Genomic DNA, 13,955 nt, shown 5'->3' with positions numbered 1-13,955 from the left:
GTTCGCTCGCATAGTTCTTAGATCAGTAGATCTGGATAGAGTCTCGCTCATAAAGGAAGAGCGGCGCGCTAGCGCGGCTCGCTTCGCTTTTCGACGCGGAGCTCGCTGCTGTCTTTTTAGCTTCAAAACTACAGGCGTGCGTTAGCACTACTGTCGTGGTTTTGTCACGGCAGATGTCCTCATGAAAGGACTTAGTCGTGGAGCCATCGCGACGGGTTAGCTTGAAGGGGTTAAAGCGGACACAGGGACACGAGAGAGTTTATACTAGTTCGGCCCCTTCGATGAAGGTAAAAGCCTACGTCTAGTTGTGATGGAATTGATGGGGTTTCGATGACTAGGGAGCAAACAAGTTTCGCCTAAGTCTCGAGTTGCTGTCCGTTGTCCTTGAACCGCCGCCGGGTCGTCCCCTTATATACACGGGCGACACCCGTCGGTTTACAGAGTCCCAACACCGGCTCATAGACATGTCCGGTTTGGTCTCTACCTATTCCTAACTTACAATACAAGTTACATACCAACTCCGGTTTACGGCTACAGGCCTTAAACCGACTATGGACCCTTAGCCCTCATCTGCCTTCTTGGGCGTTTAACATACTTAACTATTGGCGAAGTTAACCCAGCCCAGATAGGCCGGTTCACGCCCAGTAGTAATATTCCCAACATTAGGCCCCATATTGATTTGAATGGGTTCATGTCAATCCTTAGCAAAAACTTCATCTTCAACATCTTCTTATAAATTGGTAAACCGCCATGATGTCATCTTCTCCAACTGCCGTAAACCGGAGTGACGTCATATGTCAAAATGAAGCTATCCATTATACCTCCTTGTTTAATAGATCTGCGATAATCTAGGCGTCAATTCCGTTTCCAAACCCGCGGCCCCTTGATTCTCGCGCCTGACACATGTCCCTGTCTTTATAAATAGGACCGAAGGGTCATTTCCTTTTTCCCCTTCGCTCTCCTCTTCTTCGTCTTCCTCACGACACCCAGCTTCGGAGCACCGCCGCCGTCGACCTCTGCATCAACTCAGGCCGCTGCATCACCCTGTCTTGAACCGAAGCACCGCGGCGATCTCCCGCGTCGTCCTCGACTTCGGTAAATCTCCTGACCTTTTTATCACAGATCTGTTCTAGGGTTCCATGCTCCTCTAGTATTCCTCGTCTGCTTCGTGCTCACATAGGATATATCCTTTTAGATGAATCTTGTGAACCTTTGCTCTGCACCGCGGTAGTTTTTAATATCCGCCTTCACTTTGATATGTTTGGACCGTAGATCTGATCCATAGCTTTGCTTCACTGACTTCACACTGCTCCTTCTAGGTTTTGAATATTTATCCTTTTTACGAACACGCTCCAGATCCAATATTATAGCAGAATCTTGTGAAATATGTTTCTGCATACTTATTCCTTTACAATCTCATTTGTTACAATGTTTAGACCACGCGGTTTAACTTTGTAGAAAAGAATTACCAAACCGGTATATACCATTAGTCCCCTCATTGAACCGCCAGGATTCTTTAGCCACGCACTGCCGTTTCGCAAACTCCGGTTTATAAGAAACTGCCTCCGGTTTAGCAATGTGTACACCAGTGTGTATTTGACCAACATATTTTTGAACCAGAATTACTACCTTTGTAGATCGTGTCATGGCTAAACAAGTGTACGAGTGCAACTGGGTTCCCTCTCGCGTGACCGAGACTCAGCTGAACAATTTAGTCAAAACTGACGCTTTGAGCAGTAAAGAGGTTATCCATTGGAGGGTCCCCGGTACAGAATGTCCTCCCACGCCTCAAGAGGGAGAGGTTGTTGTTTTCGCGGATCATCTAGCCCAGGGCTTCAATCCTCCCGGTTCAAAATTTTACCAGGATGTCTTAGCCAATTTCCAACTCCGTCCGCAAGACACCGGCCCAAATTTCGTAACCAACATATGTCACTTCCAAGTACTCTGTGAGGTATTCTTTCAAGAGGAACCCACCGTTGACTTGTTCAGAGACTGCTTCCATCTAAACCGCCGCATAGAGTTTACCAATGGTCCCAATACAGAATTAGGTGGTATGGCGATTCAGAAAAGGAAAGAGGTCACCTATCCTCACGTCAAACTGCACAGTCATCCCAAAGAGTGGAACCAAACATGGTTTTACTGCAAAGACACCTCTCCTTCTGAAGAAAACCCCTTGCCTGGTTATCGTCCGGAGTGGCTAAGCAATATGCACCCCTTTCCACAGAGGTTGACCGCCAAGGAGAGAAGCAACTATACTACTCAACTAGCGAAGCTCAGGGCCTTCATGGTTAACGGTTTAACAGGGGTTGATCTTGCTCGCTGTTGGATATCTTGGAGCATATTGCCCCTAAGCCAGCGCTCTGGTTTAATGTGCGAATACACTGGCAGCGTCAACGACCCGCTGCGGCATATTGACATCCAGCTCACGGATGACGAAGTTACGGAGGCCATGAAGAAGATACTGAATGAACCGGAGGCCCTCTATGCTCGAACCGGCTTGCTTCCCTTCTATGCCACCAACAAACCGCCAGCCGTAAGATTCATACTTTACTTTTTATTGAATCTGTCCTTGCTCACTTTACCAATTTTTAATATCAACATCTTTCAAATAGGGTGATGATCCGTTTTGGAGCAAGAAACTTCCACGGGAGAAACCGGAGAAGCCAGAAAAACCGGAGAGACCAACCCCGCCCAAAACCAGAGTTGTTAAAAGGCCAGCTAACAGGAAGAAAACCACTGCGTCTTCTGATCCGGCAGCTGACGATGATGTGGGTAATCCGGACCTTGAGGTAGAGCTTGATTCACTTGGCTTCTTTTTCGCACGCCTTATTGATAATGATTATTGCCAGGATGACACCGAAGTCAGCCGCGCTGATGCTGTAGAGGTAATTGTTCTCTCCTCCGATTCAGACCCTTTTCCTTCACAAAAAATCCGTCGGGCAAATCGGAAAGTTAAATTTTCTCATCCTCTTGCTTATTTGGACCCAAACTTTCTTATGAAGACACAACAGCATGAAGCTCGCCGCACGATCCCCCAACACAAGATGATGACTTTGTTGCTGAAGAACCACATGTTGACACATCAGGTCCTGTTGACCAGCCCACAAGCCCGGTCTGGATTGATAGAACAACCAGCCCATCGAGGCAAGCTGATAAACCAGCGACTCCAATGCAAACCGGTGAAGCCAAAGATGATGATGTTATTATTACTGGCATTGGTCGTACCAAGCCCGGCAATGCTGTCGCTTTATCAAAACACACTGCCAAGGAAGAATTTGCTGCAATTGGTAAGGGCAAATGGAATGTCGACTTGTCAACCTATGCCACTCTGTCTCCCCAGGATCTCCATTCTGGCTATCTGAACCGGTTATACACCAGCCTTGACTATGAAGCCGGTCTGGTTAATATGATGAAGGACAAATATGAGGTAATTTCCATATACTCCTCTTCTTGTAATCTGTCAACTCCAATAGCCCCCAAGTGACGATTTAAGATATCAACTTAAACCGAGACTTTTTCAATGTGAACTTCAACGCATCTGAATTTTGCTGATGTAGCCCCCAAGGGCCGGTTCAACTTAACATAGTTAAGCCGGGACTTCAGGAAAAAGTATCAATAATTATTGAGCAAATAGCCATTAGCCCCCAAGTGCCAAGTTGAATACTTGTATTGAACTTGGGACTTCATAAAAATTGTAGGGTGAAGATCAAATAGGCATTAGCCCCCAAGTACCGGGGGCATAACTCGTTATGTGGTTGGTACTTCACTTCTGTACCGTCATCTGAATCACATTACTGTCTGTATGTAGGCTGAGACGAGCAAAAGAGAAAACCAAATCGCCGATCTGCAAGAAAATCTGACGTCCCAACAAGCTGAAACCTCCAAAGCCAAAGAGGAATTAACCAGTGCTTTAAGCGCCATGGAGCAGCTTAAGGAGGGCTTCAAGAAGGAGCGGGTGGATTGGGCCATTGAAAAATCCGCTTTAACCAAACGAGTAGAAAATGCTGAGGCTGCACTGAAACCGGTAGTGGATGAACTGACCAGCATAAAGCGGTAAGTGCATGCCATGACTACTGCTATCTTCGGTAAGCCGGTTTGATTTCTGGATTGACTCGGTCGTCTTATAGAGCTGCCGGTTTGTTTAACCCTTTGTAATATTTCAGGGACATGCATTGGTCACTTGGGGTCGGACGTGCGGAAGAAATTGAAAGCCGCCTACACATTGATCGAACAATTGTATACGGGTGCGCAGCGGATCATTTCTACTGCATCCCACAACAATCCGGCACCCACCTTGATCCAGGACACCCTGAAAAGGTTGTCTATGCTTCCTGCCCGGGTTGAAGAGCTGAAAAAATCTGCTGCTCGAACCGGTGCTATAAATGCCTTGATCCGGGCAAAAGCGTGGGTGCCAGATTTCGACCCTATTGAAGCAGCTCAGGGCTATCCCAGCTTGAAGGAAGACGGGTCACAGTTTAGTGAAGAGGATGTGCGAGCAATAAACCGGGAGGTGCGTCCTCTAGCTTGTCAATTGGTCGAAGAGGCAGACTTGTCTCATTATCAAGCCCAATATGATGACCAAAACAAGCGAGTAGCTGCACCAATTCCTGAAGCGGAAAATCTTATCCCTCCAATCCGTAAGCATACTTACGCTCCTGATATTGAACCGTCGTTGCTGATCCATGATGAAGCTGTCTTTCAAGCATTAATGGGAATCGACTGGACAACTGTTGATTTCCAGCCGCTGGGTAGAGAAGCAGAGGTTGAAGCGGCACGAGATGACCCGCAACCATCAGGCCAGGCTGCTGACCAAGCTTGAACCGGAATCCGGTTTAAATTGCTGCTCCTTTCTGTTCTGCGGAAAAACAATGATCTTATTTGGGCACCGTGTTGCCTTGTAATAGGCTAGCCGATACTCTTGATTTTGATATGCCTTCGTGCATAATTACTGCAACTTGTGCTTCCTTTGGGTGATGAAATTTCCAAAATATTTTCTGCAATCAAAAATCTTAAAGTGCCGCCACGGTTGTACCGCCAGGCAGATTATGATTTCTATATATATGAAATCAAATATCTTAAATTTAAACACATGATCCAATCTTGTGATACATAATACCTGCCATCGTTGGGCACGAAGTTGGCTTGGCCAATCTTAAAGCGGAGGTTTATGAACCCATACCGTCAGAGGAGAAAACCGCTCCTGTATATATAATGCCGGTTTACCATGTAAACCGTGCTGGGTTATGATAAACACCGTGTTACCCCATAATAGGATGTTAACAAAAAAGTAAACCGGGCAAATAGTCTCCGGATGAAGAACGGACCGTGTTCCGTCAATTGACAGTTGAACCGGTTTAAGAATTGTCGATTTAAAAACACAACAAAGAAATATTTATCAAAGAAAATTTCAAGCAAAGGCAATGATAAAACCATTTGCAAAAAGTGAAGGAAATATGCCCTAGAGGCAATAATAAAGTTATTATTTATTTCCTTATATCATGATAAATGTTTATTATTCATGCTAGAATTGTATTAACCGGAAACATAATACATGTGTGAATACATAGACAAACAGAGTGTCACTAGTATGCCTCTACTTGACTAGCTCGTTAATCAAAGATGGTTAGGTTTCCTAACCATGAACAAAGAGTTGTTATTTGATTAACGAGGTCACATCATTAGTTGAATGATCTGATTGACATGACCCATTCCATTAGCTTAGCACCCGATCGTTTAGTATGTTGCTATTGCTTTCTTCATGACTTATGCATGTTCCTATGACTATGAGATTATGCAACTCCCGTTTGCCGGAGGAACACTTTGTGTGCTACCAAATGTCACAACGTAACTGGGTGATTATAAAGGAGCTCTACAGGTGTCTCCAAAGGTAGATGTTGGGTTGGCGTATTTCGAGATTAGGATTTGTCACTCCGATTGTCGGAGAGGTATCTCTGGGCCCTCTCGGTAATGCACATCACATAAGCCTTGCAAGCATTGCAACTAATGAGTTAGTTGCGAGATGATGTATTACAGAACGGGTAAAGAGACTTGCTGGTAACGAGATTGAACTAGGTATTGGATACCGACGATCGAATCTCGGGCAAGTAACATACCGATGACAAAGGGAACAATGTATGTTGTTGTGCGGTCTGACCGATAAAGTGTAGCGACCCGACCCGAATGGATCAAGTCTACCGTGCTCCGGTGTCATCCCTGGATCAGTAATGCTGACACCACACAGTACTTTGAAGGATTTATAGCAGAGTGGCAATCACACACTTATTACATCGATGTCTCAAAGAGAACTTATTACAATAAATATGGCTTAAGGCCATCTAGTGTCGATAACAGCGGAAGACATGGAAGATAAATGGGTCCATCAACTCCAACGGCATCACTGAGTATAGAACCGCGACCAAAAACACCTTACTCATCGTCTGAAAAGTCTACAACATGAAAGTTGCAGCCCGAAACGGGTCAGCACATGGAATATGCTGGCAAGATAACACATAGAGAGTAATGAACAGTAATGAGCTATACTATATGCATGTATGGCTGGTGGAAAGCTCTATGGTTACAGTTTTGCATAAAGCCAGTTTTTCCCTACTACAAAGGAATAAATTTAATTAACTATCATGGTAATTGAACATTGAGAATGGTTGACAGCATTCCGATCCCAATTAAGTGAACAATTAAAACCCAACAATATTAATTAGAGTAACATGATGAGATTCACATGATATTCAAGTACTAGATACTCAAGTTGTCCATAACCAGGGACACGGCTAATCATGATTAGTTTGTTACACTCTGCAGAGGTTTGCACACTTTTCCCCACAAGACTCGATCGCCTCCGTTGGATTTCTCGCACTACATGGTGTTTGAGAAACGGATGACCGAGACATAGTCTTTCAGAAGCACTAGCACCTTACGATCGGGTAGACCGTACCACCTAATCCCCTACATATGCTAGTCTACCACTGTAACAGTTCGCACGACTTAGTCAACTATGCCAGAGCCCATAATGGCTTGTGGCTGCACACGGAAGTTACTAGCATGAATGATCTTATGATCCCTTTGAGCCTGGGTGGCGGTCCAAAATAAAACAGGCAAGTCCTGATAGACATCAGGTGCCTCAATCCACCCAGATGTGTGTTTAAGTAGCCACCTTAGATAAACCATTAATTAACAATACTCACATCTGTCATGGATATCACTCACCCAATCCACGTCTACTAGCATAGCATGGCATAATAAGCAAATGTAGAAGTAACTCCCAAAGGTTTCATAATGATACAGGTAATAGGTACTACCTCATCTACTTCCCATCCCACAATTTAATTAGATCCTAATCATGCAATGTGTGAGGATTGATCTAATGCAATAAAACTGGGTTGTAGAAAAGGTATGATCAAAGTGTTACTTGCCTTGCTGATGATCCGTGAGTCCTAGGGTTACGAAGTAACAGGCGGCGCAATCCGGGTAATCTATCGCAGACAAACAACAAGCACACAATAAGTACTCATCTAATGCACAGGTAAAACTCGAACATGAGAACGAACCAGAAAGTTCAACTTAAGAACTCCGGTTGCAAAAAGAACGAACCGAACAAAACGACGGAAAACAAACGGCGAAAGAAAACAACTCGGTTCTAGCAAGTTGAATCTAGGTCAAATTTTACCGTAGCAAAAACTTGTTTAAGTTGATTAGATGGAACGGCGGTTTCGAGACGAAACTCTAGGCGCTTGAATCACCTGATTCCGATAAACGAGCGAGAAGAAAGACTAGAACGAAGATCGGATCTGAGATCGCGATCGGAGAGAACGCGGAATAAATCCGACGAGAAAGAAAACGAAGAACGATTAAACGAACGGACGTCGTTAACCGGGAATAACCGATGATCACGTTCGTTGAGACGAACGGTCCGGCGATCGCTCGCTAAACAACTAAACCGAAAGAAGAACGAAAACCGATCTAGGGTTTTCGGAAAAGAAACCGAAAAGAAACGGAAAACCGATCTAGGGTTTCGGAAGAAACCGAAACAAAAACCGGAAAGAAAAACGGAACGGAAAAGAAAAGAACCGGAAGAAAACGGAACGGTTTTTTGAAAAAAAACCGAACCGGGGAAAGAAAAAGAGGCGCGGGGCTAGGGCTACCTCCGGCGAGGGGCTCCGGCGACGGCGGGCTAGGGCGGCGGCGGCGCTAGGGCGGCGGCGGCGCTAGGGCGGCGGCGGCGCTAGGCGGCGCGCGGCTAGGGGCGGCGGCGGGCTTAGGGCGCGGGGTGGTGGGGGCTTGGGGTGGTGGAGGAGAGGGGGGGTGTTGGTATTTATACTAGGAGAGAAGGGGGGGTGACTTGGGCAAGGGGCAAAGGGGGCGCCGGCGGCGGCCTGGAGTCCCTCCAGGACTTGGCTTGCGCGAGGGGCTGGGAGGCGGCGGCGGCTGGCTTGGGCCTTGGCCCGGCTGGCCTGGAGCGCGGGATTTTCTCTCTCTTTTTTAAAACGGTTACGCCCGCAGAAAAAACAAAAGAAAGAAAATCTAAACGAACTCCAAAAATTTCTAAAGTAAATTTTCCCCGACTCCTAAAAATGAGTCGAACAAAATAAACTTTTCTCCGGGCCTAAAATGCAATTTTTGAAAACGCGCATTTTTCCCTATCCAAGTAAAATGCAAACAAACACCGGAAAACCAAATTTGATTTATTCATTAGATCTTCATTTTTCCTAAATTTTGGGAAAGTCATATTATTCCCTCTCATATATTTTGACATCGGAAAAATAATTGAAGATAAAATAAATAAACCAAATGATCCTCTTTTCAAAATTTGAGAAAACTCAAATATGAAAATGACGAAATCTCGAACTCTCTCCGAGGGTCCTTGAGTTGCGTGAAATTTCTAGGATCGACCAAAATGCAAGAAAATATGATATGCATGATGATCTATGTATAACATTCCAAATTGAAAATTTGGGATGTTACAAACCTACCCCCCTTAAGATGAATCTCGCCCTCGAGATTCAGGTTGGCTAGAAAATAGGTGAGGGTGGTCCTTGAGCAAATCTTCTTCTCTCTCCTAGGTGGCTTCACCTCTGAGTGGTGGTTCCACTGAACTTTGCAAAATTTGATAACCTTGCTGCGAGTAACTCTACTAGCATAATCGAGAATCTTGACTGGCTTCTCCTCATATGTTAAGTCATCCTTCAACTGAATCGCTTCAAGCGGTACTGTATCTCTTAGCGGTACTTCCGCCATCTCGGCGTGAAATTTCTTCAGCTGAGAAACATGGAATACATCATGAACTCCTGACAGTCCCTCTGGTAATTCCAACTTATAAGCGACTTCTCTCATACGTTGCAAGATCTTATACGGTCCAACGAAACGCGATGCTAATTTTCCCTTAACTCCAAAGCGCTTAACTCCTCGAAGTGGGGATACTCGAAGATAAACTCTGTCTCCAGTTTCGTAAACTGTCTCCTTGCATTTTGAATCGGCGTATCTCTTCTGTCTGGACTGGGCTACCTTGAGCCTATCGCGAATCAACTTAACTTTCCGTTCAGACTCCTTAATCAAATCTGGTCCAAAGAACTGACGGTCTCCAACTTTGTCCCATGACAACGGTGTCCTGCACCTCCTTCCGTATAAAGCTTCGAAAGGTGCCATCTTCAAACTGGTTTGATAACTATTGTTATAAGAAAACTCCGCATACGGCAAGTTATAGTCCCAACTAGATCCATAATCTAGTGCACAAGCTCTTAGCATATCTTCCAAAATCTGATTGACTCTCTCAGTCTGTCCATCCGTCTGTGGGTGAAAAGCAGTGCTGAACTCTAGTCTGGTTCCCAAAGTGTCATGCAACTGATTCCAAAACTTTGAGGTAAATTGGGTTCCTCTATCTGATACGATACTCCTTGGAACTCCATGCAAACAAATGATCCTGGTCATGTATATCTTTGCCAACTTAGCACTGGTGTAGGTGGTCTTAACTGGAATGAAATGTGCTACCTTCGTCAAACGATCAACTACTACCCATATCGAGTCAGAACCGGCCTTTTTCCGGGGTAGTCCTGTGATAAAATCCATGCCTATCTTATCCCACTTCCATTCGGGTATCGGCAATGGTTGCAACAATCCTGCTGGCTTCTGATGTTCTGCCTTTACTCTATGACACACATCACAAACTGCTACATATGCTGCAATATCCTTCTTCATTCCGGTCCACCAGAATGTTTCCTTCAAATCCAAATACATCTTAGTATTTCCTGGGTGAATCGAATACGGTGAATCATGTGCCTCTTGCAGAATCAACTTTCTGATCTCTGGGTCATTGGGCACATAAACGCGGTCTTCAAACCATAGGGTATCGTGCTCATCCTCACGAAATCCTTTAGCTTTTCCTTTGCTCAGTTTCTCCTTTATAGAAGCAATCTCCTTGTCAGATTTCTGAGCCTCTCTGATTTTATCCATCAACGTTGACTGAATCTCCAATGCTGCTACATAGCCTCTCGGAACTATTTCCAAACATAGCTCACGAAGGTTTTCTGCTAACTCCTTGGGTATTCCTCCCGTCATGAGAGTATTGACATGGCTCTTACGGCTCAATGCGTCAGCTACTACATTAGCTTTTCCGGGATGGTAATGCAATCTCATATCATAATCCTTGATGAGCTCCAACCATCTCCTCTGTCTGAGGTTCAACTCCTTCTGCGTGAAAATGTACTTCAAACTCTTGTGATCCGTGTACACCTCACAATGATTTCCAATGAGGAAATGTCTCCACGTCTTCAATGCATGCACTACGGCTGCTAACTCCAAATCATGCGTGGCATAATTTAACTCATGAGGCTTCAGTTGTCGTGAAGCATACGAAACAACTCTACCTTCCTGCATAAGTACTGCTCCAAGTCCTCGACGTGAAGCATCACAGTACACCTCATAGTCCTTGGTCTGATCTGGCAATATCAACACTGGGGAGGTAACCAAGCGTTTCTTCAACTCCTGGAAACTAGCCTCACACTCCTCAGTCCAATTGAACTTGGTATCCTTCTTCAACAATTCAGTCATAGGCTTCGCAATCTTTGAAAAGTTCTCAATAAATCTCTGGTAGTATCCTGCGAGTCCAAGAAAACTCCGGATCTCTCCAACTATCGTTGGTGCTTCCCATTCGGTTACGGTCTCAACATTTGTGGGGTCGACTGCTATACCTTCCCCGGATATAACATGTCCAAGAAATCCAACTTCCTTTAACCAAAACTCACATTTGCTAAATTTGGCATATAACTGATGTTCTCTTAGTTTCTCCAAAACCAAACGCAAATGTTCCTTATGCTCCTCTTCATTCTTTGAATAAACCAAAATGTCATCAATGAACACTACGATGAACTTATCCAAAAACTCCATAAATACTTTGTTCATCAGGTTCATGAAATAGGCAGGTGCGTTAGTCAATCCAAATGACATAATGGTATACTCATACAGTCCATATCTCGTGGTGAAAGTTGTCTTAGGTATGTCCTGCTCTCGAATCTTCAACTGATGGTACCCTGATCGCAAATCGATCTTGGAAAACACTTTAGCTCCTTGCAACCGATCAAACAGATCATTTATCATTGGCAGTGGGTACTTGTTCTTGATGGTTACTTCATTTAATCCACGGTAATCAACAACCATCCTTAATGATCCATCCTTCTTCTCCACTAGAAGTACGGGTGATCCCCAAGGTGAAGAACTTGGGCGAATGTAACCTTTCTCCAGTAACTCCTTAATCTGATTCTTAATTTCTACCAAATCCTTTGCTGGCATCCGGTATGATCTCTTCGATATTGGGCCTGTACCTGGCAAAAGCTCAATCAGAAACTCAATGTCTCTATCCGGTGGCATGCCTGGCAACTCTTCAGGAAATACATCAGGAAAATCCTTTACCACTGGTACTTCCTCTTGCACAACTCCTATTAGACAATTTACTTGTGTCCTTTTTGGCACATGCCTGGATACATACTTGATCCTTCGTCCTTCTGGTGTGGTAAGCAAAATTGACTTACTAGCACACTCAATGTTCCCTTCATACCTTGATAACCAATCCATGCCTAATATCACATCCAATCCTTGAGATTCCAATACTATTAGGTCTGAGGGAAAAACATAGTTACCAATCCTTAATGGTAACCGATCACACCATCGTCTAGCCATAAACTCCGCTCCTGGTGAGCTTACTAACATGGGTGACCTAAGGGCTTGGGTTGGCAGGTTATATTTATCCACAAATCCCCTTGATATGTATGAATGCGATGCACCAGTATCAAAAGAACAAGTGCAGTAAATGACTTAACCAAAAACTTACCTATTACTGCATCGGGCTGATCTTCAACCTCCTCCACATTAATGTGGTTCACCTGTCCCCTGTTGAAAGGGTTCGGCTTCTTTCCAGACCTTCCATTGTCCTTTCCATTCTGGCCTTCAGGACATTCATTGGCATAATGTCCGGTCTTCTGGCACTTGAAACAGGTGACTTGACTCAGATCTCTCTTGGTTGGGGTTGATGGGACGGTACGGTTCTGGCCGTTGCTTCCTCCATTCCCATTACCATTCTTGTGGCCATTATGGTTGTGCGAGCTACCTCCTCCATGGGTATGCTGAAACTGAAATCCCGGTTTAGGGGTAAAACGGGGCTTCTGCTGGGCTCCAGAGTTATACTTCCCCTGTCCATACTTCCTCTTGCGGTTCTCAATCTGCTGTTGCTTCCCTTCAATCATGATGGCACGATCTACCAACTCCTGGTAGTTGTTGAAACTTGCTACCATCAACTGCATACTCAACTCATCATTCAGTCCTTCCAGAAACTTCTCCTGCTTAGTTGCATCCGTAGCAACGTCATCTGGGGCATAACGTGCTACCTTACTAAACTCCTCCACATACTAGCCAACTGTCCTTCCTCCTTGGCGTAAGTTGCGAAACTCACGCTTCTTCATGGCCATAGCTCCTGCTGAAACATGGGCAGTGCGGAAAGCTTGCTGAAACTGATCCCATGTGACAGTGTCGACTGGGTAAGTGGCTGTGAAATTCTCCCACCATGCTGCTACGGGTCCGTCGAGTTGATGTGCGGCAAACTTCACTTTCTCACCATCCGTGCATCCTGTGGTGGTCAACTCCCTTCCTATCTTGCGGAGCCAATCGTCTGCTACAATCGGCTCGGTGCTACTGGAAAACACCGGCGGATTTAGCCTAAGGAAACGAGCTAAGTGGTCAACAGGTGGTGGTGGTGGTGGGTTGTTGTTGTTGTTCTGCTGGTTCTGGACTAATATCTGCATCAATTGATTCTGTTGCTGGATCAACTGAGTGAGCTCCGGTGGAAATCTATTGTCACGTCTCGGAGGCATCTGAGGGTTTAGAAAAGACGAGATTTAAGAATAGAGTGAGGTCTAGAGAGAAAACACTACCCCAATGCACATGAGCAAATGCACACAAAAATCACTTCAATCCAAATCAAACAAGGGCTTACAATCGATCTAACTATCGCAAAAGTGCTCGAACTATAATGTTTACATGGGGGAAATACTACTACTATTTGGTGGCCATCTAGAAATTTGAACCAGTGGAAGACTCCATGATGTCCGCTCCAGCTTCGTCTTCAAAGTCGGGTTCACTTGGATCCGAATCGGTGTCATCGATGATGATGTAGTTATCCGGACATGCGACGTATTCGTCTTCCTCCTTGGATGCTAACTCCCTCTTGAGTTCTTCAATCTCCCGCTTAAGATCGCAATTGTGCCTTGCTAGAGCTACGATCTCTTCCATGTGGTCCTTGCGTGTAGACTTCAGTTCTCCTTCTAGCTCGATGATCCTTGTCTTCGCATTCTTCAACTCCATCATGTCATTGCACATCTGGTTCTCTTGGAGTCGAATGTGCTGGTTTAACTCCTGGATGAAAGCTGTAATGGATCTATCCTTCTTGGTGCAGACTA

Source organism: Triticum urartu, chromosome 3 (assembly GCF_003073215.2).
Source record: "Triticum urartu cultivar G1812 chromosome 3, Tu2.1, whole genome shotgun sequence".
Taxonomy (NCBI): Eukaryota; Viridiplantae; Streptophyta; class Magnoliopsida; order Poales; family Poaceae; genus Triticum; species Triticum urartu.
This window is presented reverse-complemented; position numbering follows the sequence as displayed.